At 40.5% G+C, this 8,880-nt stretch overlaps 1 protein-coding gene across 4 annotated transcripts in view; it reads right to left on the reverse strand.

The window, feature by feature from the left end:
- The window catches only part of LOC107086799 (zinc finger protein 536-like), a 291,793-nt gene that overhangs the window by 11,737 nt on the left and 271,176 nt on the right, over positions 1–8,880 (reverse strand). The gene's annotated exons all lie outside the window — the stretch shown is intronic.

Here is an 8,880-nt window from a genome sequence, read left to right on the forward strand (position 1 = left end):
TGGAGACCACAGACCACCGTACGGACATGGAGACCACAGGCCGTGGTGTTGCAGTTTCCCATATCTTCCCATGGTCGCTGTTAGACTTCCTCACTGCTTTTAACTTCTTCACTTCCTCTCTGATCCGACCGAGCACCAGAATGACCAGAAAAGTGACACACTTGGATGGTGGTCTGCTGGGTTGGGTTAAACCAAAAGACCTGTGTGAACTTTCCTCCATGCCACTGGTTGCACTGGTGCCACTGGTTATGGCTGGTTTGTTCCCTCTCCCAGGCATCCGGGCCCAACACTAGCAAAACTCTGTTGTTCTTGGCAAAGCCGCGGCTCATTGTACGGCCCGGCATTTATAAATATGTAAATATGAGCAGCACTAGGCATAACACAGGCTGCTTGTATACACTGAGGAGGAGCGGCAAGGAAGTGAGCGCACCCCTCACCCTCCCCTCCCAAAAATTGTATTTTTAGATGGTTTTAATGAATACAGGATGTTTATAGTTGCCATTCCCTGTGATTCACACAAAAGACTAGAAAAATCCACATCCATACCCCCCCTGCCCCCCCATCCCTCAAAGCATTACTAAAGAAGTAGAAGAGGTGAGGAAAAAAAAGCAAATTTGTGGTAAAACGCAGCGGGATTATTGTGCTCTCAGTCTGCTTTCAGCTCAGATCCTTATTAGACAAACAGAGTACGGTGTTAAGGTGCAAGAAAGAGTGACGAAAGACTCCTGCATGCGGGTGAGGAGTGTGTGCGGCGAGAGGCGCAGAAAAGAGAGACGAGGAGATATGCAAAGAAAAGGTTCCTCAAGAAGCAGCTTCAAGGCACGCCGCAATTTGTGTGTTACGCCTGCTCTTTAAAGTTGCCAAAATAATACAAAAGCTGAATCAATACGCGCGAGAAGTGAGCAGGAAAGGTTAGCTGTTTTCTGCTGCCTCTGATAATTTGCTTTTCTATTTTGTATTTTTTTTTTGATGATGACTCTTTGTCAACTTGTTTTCTTTTTATAAACCCGGTTTTGTTTTTGCTGCAAACTGGCGGGGTCTAGTGTGAGGTGATACCTATGACAGGATGATTTGATTCAGCGCACAGAGAAAGGAAGAAAAAAGGGAAAAAGTAGGAAAAATATATAAAAAAGAAAGATTGCGGTTGTGTGTGGGGGTAAATACAATGAAGTCAATGTTAGTGGCCTCTTTCTATCTTTCGCTGTCTGTCTCCAAAACTATTTCTGAGGCTAAAAGATTGCCGGCTTGATAATACCTCCGCTGAGCAATTTAAGCCCAAACACTCTGATGCTACAATCTGTCTTCTCTGCCTGATAGCGCTTTTCTCTCCTCTTCTCTCCAAATTACTTTCTTTCATATCTAATTATATTTGCTAATGATCTTATAAGAGAATAATGGAATGTGCTTGATCTATTACCTTTTTTTTCAATACATAAATACAATGCGGGGGAAATGACTATTGGAGACAGGAGGAAATGTTTTTTTTATGTTTTGCATGAGGGGGAAAATGAAGCTGAGAGCTGCAGGGTCATTAATGGGTGATGAACGCAGAGGTCATCTCTCACATTCACTTTGACATTTCTCTCATCTGACGTGCAGAGACAATCACAAGCTCGTCCTTTCTCACTTCCACCCCTCTGCTTCACTTTTTCTCCTCTAATCTTTTAGATATTTACCTCAAATCTCCGGGAATCCTGCGAAGGAGACACATTTGGTTGTTTGGGAAGCAGTTTGTTTCCTGCTTTGTTGTCTATTTTATTATTTGGTCAGAATTGGGGAAAATATAGTAAAAAAAATATTCAGAATATTGGATTTTTAATTTAGTTCACAATCATCAACCTATGAAGTCGTCTTCTATACCTGCTTCCTGACTGGTGGTCACCCCAGAGAGATCACTATTGCACCACAGGCCAACAGAGGACTGTAAACCAAGCACACACACTGATAGGCCAAAAAGAGGCATCAAATGTCCTCATCATGTATGTTCTTAGCCTGTGGAAGGCAGCCAGGGACGCACAAAGGAAAGCCGTACATGTACAGTAGTAGCCATTAAAATTTCCCCACTTTAATAGATGGCTCCTTGGCTGGTCCCCTACAATTCCTTCTGAAACATCTTTGTACTAAAATATTCTTTCTGTCATGATTTGTGGACATTAAGATCTAAAGAGAAGCATCATCTCCTAGAGGGTCATAAAGACAGGAACAAAGTCGACCTTCTATCACCTTAAAGAAAATCTAAAGAACATTAAAGGTCTAATGCTGAAAAACTACTTCCTGCTTTGTTCATCTTTTGTAGAACGGATCACTGCTGCTGCTGGTCCAAAACGCTGCTGCTCATTTAATAGTTCAATGTTGAAGCTTTCAAAAAAGTAAAAAAAAAAAAAAACAATCCACTGGACTTTGCTTCCAAGTTTGAAAAGGTTTTGCTTCCCATCTAGGAAGCTTTTTCAATTCCAAATGTCAGAAATAGCGTTGAGTTCCAGGCTTTATACAGTAGCAGCCATTCAAAATGGCCGTTCCCAATCAAAAGCCAGCAAATGGCAGCAAAAACCCCTCCAGCTTCCAGCCACATATTTATTTACTCTGACTCCACCCTTCCACTGAATTACAGGGTCTGACCAGAAGATGGTAGCCTCGTGAGACCATCCTGATCTCGCGAGCTTTCAAGGTTTTACTCACTAATCAGTCTGGCTACTCTCCGCTAAAGAAAATTTGGAGCAGTTAACCAAACAAACATCCAACGAGCAGCAACGAGAAGCGCGACGAGAAGCGCGACAGTTCAGTCTAAAGAACATGTCGGCTTCAGCCGATGAAACTAGCGTTAGCGTGGCTATCGAGCAAGTTTTATCGGAATTACAGAGTATTTCTTCACTGAAAGAAGAGCAAAACACTGCTCTGGAGGCTTTTCTCAGAGGAAAAGATGTTTTTGTTCTTCTCCCGACTGGTTTCGGCAAGAGTTTGATCTATCAATTGGCTCCTCTTCGCCGTCGCTCTGTTAGTACGTCATATGCTTCGTTGATCTGATTGGTTTATTTGGCCCGTCTATCATCTTAATGTCCACAAATCATGACAGCCCCATACCTGTCTATGTCTCTGAAAGGGGGTCTTGATAATAACAAAATAATGAAGAAAGTTTTATCTGTAATTCTCTTCGTTGACTTCGTTCTTTTCTCTCTGTTGCTAAACTTTGTCCCATGACTCCACCACCCCCCCCCATCCTCAGCCATAGGAGAAGCCCGGCTGTGACAGGCACTCTAAACCCCCTGCATTAATGGAAGGAAATGGCATTCGATCCCTGTTTGATCTCCTAATCATTTCAGCTGAAATGATAATTAGTGCTTTTTCAAACCCTCCCTTAGAGGACGGGAAAGGGGGGGTGATCTGGGGGGGGGTAAATGTATCAACATTTAAAGGAAAATCCTCTGGCTGTCCTGTGCCTTTCACACGTTGAAGGGAAGATACTGTACACAGTGACACAGACCTCCAAACGGAGAGAGATGTGGGGCCTGGCGACTGCTGTCTGTGATTCTTTTCAGCTGACATAATCCTGATTGATTCGTTCAGCAGATAAAAACTGGGTCCACTTCTGGCCTTTCACTGGGGGAGGGGGCGGAACATAATACGGCCTTTTATTCAGCAACAACGGAGCATAATGGGAGAGGAATGTGCAGGGGGAAAAAGGTCACGTCTTAAACGTTTCGGACACGTTGTTCTTAAAAACAGCCTGTTGTCAAGTTTAAAAAGTCCAAAACAGGCTTCAACGGTTCCACCTGGATTGGTTTTTTATTTTATTTACATGAGCTGCATGTTTACTGTAGGCTCTGTAATAAACGATCGGTGGCGTTCATTGTTTCCTGGTGAAGGAAGCTTTTGTTTGACGGGCATGAATAGGTGAGGTCATCCCAGCTCAGATTTGCTTTTTCTCTGCTGTTTGGGAAACTTTGCGTTTACATGCGCAGACATCCTTCCCGTGTTTTCACCGTACACTGCGCTCCGTCCAGCTCTGTCTCTGCAGAGATTTGGTAAAAATGAAACATATTCCTAAAGAATCATTTAACTCGGCTAAAGTAAAATATACAGATTCGATTCGTAAAGCACTTTAAAACAACAACAGCTACTGTAAATCAAAGTTCTGCACATAAAACATTAATAAATAAGTTATAATAGCAAGAAGGGGAGGATAAAGACCCGAATAAATCAGTTTATGCAAGATTGAAAATGAAATGAATTGGGTTGAAAGTGAATTTGACTAAATTTAAACTGTATTTATGTAAAACAGAACAAAAAATGTATTTAATTACTGTATATTGGACTAAAATAATTTGCTTCAAATATTTTCACTTTCATTTCTTTTAACTTCATCTCAGTGTTTGAGGAAGACCAGAGTAATAAAACACAGATTCACATCAATGACTGGCAACAAAATGCTCCGTTTTTTCTTAAATTCATTACATGACATTTGTGCGTTCCAGGTCTTAATGATGCCACATTGTCAATCTGTGTTCAATTACTCTGGTCTTACTCAAGAACCTGGATACGTAGAGAGAAAAAAAATCAAAATTTTTTAATGTAGCTTTTGCTCTAGAACTAAAGTTAAATCAGTCTAACTGATTTTTTTAAAGCAATATAAACAACTTATCAAAATTGTATTTATTGCATATATTTAACTCCTGTTAAAAGGCAGTTTTTCCTCTCCACTGTCGCTACAACCATGCTTGGTGTGAGGGATTGCCTTCGAGTCAAAGAGTCGATGCAATCAACTGGTTTTCCTTAGATAGAAACCTCAGTTAACTGACTGGTCGGACAGATGATCACTGCTTTTTGCTCCCCTTTGCTAATGTAACTCCTCCTCCACTGCGCGGTGCCTGCGCCATCTTTGTTATTAGTCGCCACTGTCGGGTAGCAACAGCTTATGGCGACTGTGACAGCAAATTGAAAAATGCTTTGCGAGGAGAGACTTCTGCGCAAAGCATTCTGGGATATATCTGCCTCTTTTGAGGCCTTTCTTATGTTCTCATACACTTCATAGACACTTTTTGCCTTACGACTCTCGGCCATTTTCAAAGAGTGGCATCTCTGTATCTGAGGCTGCAGAACCTAATAGTGTTATTATTGATTATTTATTGTTTTGAGAAGTAAGTCTTTTTTGAGAAAAGCTGCAGTAACCTCCAGAACGGAGGAGCTGAAGCCATAACCACCCTCCATGATGCTTCAAACAGCATGTTTAAGATTCATTACCACAGAGGAAAACAAAAAACGGGAAAAAAAAAAGAAAAAAAAAACATGTAAAAACTCTAAACCATATTTCTTATTCTTAAAACACGGTTCTTATCGGTGGATTCTGTCTGTCCTCAAGTTTTACGCAACACAAAACATCCAGTGTAGTTTGTTCAGAGACAATATAAAATATGGCTGCCACTGATGATTCTCATAAGAGGAAAAACAGAAAGGCGACAATGAACTGTTCTATTATGTGGCACCCTGTCATGGCGTCGGAGCTCAAATTAAATTCCAGTCATTGATAAGATGGCCAATTGTGCCACATGATGCAAATGTTCTTGGAACCTTCTCTGCTGTTGCTCGGCTTTGATAGCAGCAGTAATGGAAACCTGAACATCAGAAAGGCGGCGGCCTCTCCGCCATCAACGGGGTAAATTGGAGGCCCTAATCAGCCAGCCCCGGCACCGCCACCAGCGGACCGGTGCGGTGGCTCCCAGTGACATATCTGGTTACTAATACAATGTGGCACGGAGCCAGATGGGAGATGGAAAGGAGGAACCAGACAGTGGATCTGCCAGTAAATGTGTCCCCAAACCCTCCGTTTGACTGCTAGAGGAGGAGGAGGAGGAGGAGGGCAGACGAAGGGAGTATGATGACACATTATGGAGGAACTATGTAGATCAGAGGGGAGAATGAACTAGAGAAAGAGAACCAAATAGGACGACATTATTTGGAGCAATAAAAAGTCTTCACTCTGTTACATTCTTGGTATAGATGGCCAATAAACACTTAGATATGTTATTAATTAATCTGTTTATAACTCATCCATAAATGTTTATTAGGCATTAATGGAGAAATTAATGCCAGTTATTTAAAAACAGTAATCTGGCACCGCTTCAAAATAAAGCTACACTTATAGACAAATCAGAAAATACTTAATTAATTAATTAATCTATAGTGTTTAAAATGCATTTAAGATATAGATATTAGAAAAAAGTATAATGCAAATGCTAACGGTAGTAACTTGGAAAATGTTGAATATAAGCAATAGTAGTTTAAATATATATATTTAACAGCTAAGGCTTCTCCTTAATTAATGCATAATAAACACTTTAGAATAGGTCACAAAGTATTTACAGTTAAATAAGTCTATCTATAAAGGTTTTATTAGCATCTATAAGGTGATTCTCATTGTCACTTTGTAGCTATTTGTTTATAGCGTTGCTAATATTTCAGACAGTTACTGCTGTTTGAGCACAATGAGCGTTTACAAATGTACAGTTTTATCATGCATAGTGTGCAGAATGCACTTATGAGTGCTATTATGAACCTGAAAGCGATAATCAATAATTTATCAAAATTAGTCCACTTAGGCTTAGTGGTTAGGGCATAGGGCTTTGAATCCTGAGATTGGGAGTTCGATCCCCCACTCCACCGGACTGCCACTCTGGGTCCCTGAGCAAGACCCTTAACCCCACACTGCTCCCCGGGCGCCGCACAATGGCAGCCCACTGCTTCCCAAAAGGATGGGTTAAATGCAGAGATAAATTTCTCCAATGTGAGATTAATAATGTTTTGTTTTGGGGTTTTTTTCCCTAGAAAGACATTTGGAGCTTTAAAAACATTATATTCACGTTTTTCATTGTAAATTGCAAAAAAATTCTAAAATGTACATGCAAAAATAGATGTGATTATATATGTCTGATACATATATATGTTAAATCTAGAACTATGTATATTTTTATAAATTGCTGTCCTAATTGTTCTTTTCAGCAAGGTTTTAGACTCTGTATCATTTGGCTCTTTGGCTATAGGTTTGATTCAATTACCAGAAATTAATTGACTGGTTTTTTTTTTTTATCAAATAATCTGATTAATCACAATTAATACACATATCTATAAACTATTTATTAACCTTTATTATTGGGAGACTTCTTGTGTGATTTTTCTACTTAAGGCTAGAGATAGGTGGGACAGTAAATAAGGAAACTGATCTCTAACCCAAAACATTCAAAGTGAAAGTCTATCATTTGGGTTGTGGGGACTCAATGAATTCAGTTCACCATCTTAACTCTCAGTGGAAACGGAAAAGGTAGCGTTTCACCATAAGCTGGAACACAGTGAAACAGCCAGAGGAGCGCCATGCCCGGACTGAGACGCGGCGAGATAAACAGATGCAGATAGCGAGACGTAAAGAAGTCAAATCTCTGCTGAGGGGGATTAATATGACACTCAGAAAGACAGACAGGAAAATAATCGCAACTCAGCAACACAGCTATCAGAGTTATTTATGATCCCAGAGAAGCTGTCACCAGTTCCCACAGTTTTTTTGTGGCATGGAGGGAATTCTCCTGGATAAATAAATGACGGCAGTTTAGAACGGGACGACAGAGACGGCTCGGAGGGCCGGGTGGCTTCCTTGAGTCGGCACTAAGGAGGAGGAGATAGGAGCCGTGTGAACAAGTGCAACATATGCATCAATTTGGTGCACCAAGCTGCAGGCACTTGCCATATGTTAAAGCTCGTGTAGACACGACTGTCAGGATCCATGGAAGCTGAAGGAGTTCCCAGTTAGCTCTCACTCCCAGTATCACCTGGAGCACCTTTGTTACATCTGATGCTCACAATGCTGCATCATTTAATCATTATTTAAATAGTTATTACGGTTCAGTTTGTGGTAAAGCGTCCGATTAGTAGGAGGGAAACAAACACGTAAGGTTTGTGGCTTTGCTTTGTGATGCTAACCTTCTGGAAGCAACCATCAGAGGATGGCTAGGACGCGGACACGGTTGGAAAAAAACAATGAGGGGAGAAAACGTTTGGCTTAATCATGGAATAGAGACGGTACTCAGAGGAGTCCCAGCTGTTATCCAGGGAACGAATGACTGATTTGGAGCAACTGACTGAATCATCAGAGGTTTTAGCAAATGAATCAATGAGTTCCTGAAGGAAAAGGAGCATCTCATCTGCATACAGAGTCATTTCATTTCAAATACCCCAAAATTATGAAGGAAAAAAAGTGGTATGATGCGTTTAATTCCATTTCTGTTTTTTTTTTGTTGCTTGAAATTACAAAAACAACTGGTGTGGACACTTCACCACGCCGGACACACCGAACAGCGCCATCTACGAGTCAGTTTCAAGTCAACATGGTGGACCTGGATTTTACCAGGGAAAGTCTAAGTGCTGTATTTGATCTATAAAGAGCATTAATGACTGTAACAATGAGCCATTGTTACCTGTATATTGGCTAAATTTTTTGTAGTTTGGGTTATTTTGGTTGCTTTGGGTGCAGTGGATTTGTTTGGGGTGTTGTTTCTTTGCTAGGCCACATCTAGTTTTCATTCTTGTTAAAAGGTAAATTTGACTTCACTTTACAATATATCTTTTTTTTGTTAAACTCTTCCTAAAAGGGAAACACATGAATTAAAGAGGTCAAATGGATGTTTTTACATCTCGTTACAGGTGATGAAGTAGACTGAAAATGTTTTGTTATTGTCTCCTTTCTATCTCCTCTTTCTTTCATCTTTTCTCTTTTCTTCTTCTTTTTTTCTGCTCTATTTACATTGCAGTGTCCATATAAACTGTAAAACTCCCTGCATAATTATAATAAAGCAATTTATATGCATGAACAAGTGGAGCAATATGGCAATTGCCATA

The sequence above is a fragment of the Cyprinodon variegatus genome, unplaced genomic scaffold (assembly GCF_000732505.1).
Source record: "Cyprinodon variegatus isolate N-32 unplaced genomic scaffold, C_variegatus-1.0 Scaffold162, whole genome shotgun sequence".
In the NCBI taxonomy this organism is placed as follows: Eukaryota; Metazoa; Chordata; class Actinopteri; order Cyprinodontiformes; family Cyprinodontidae; genus Cyprinodon; species Cyprinodon variegatus.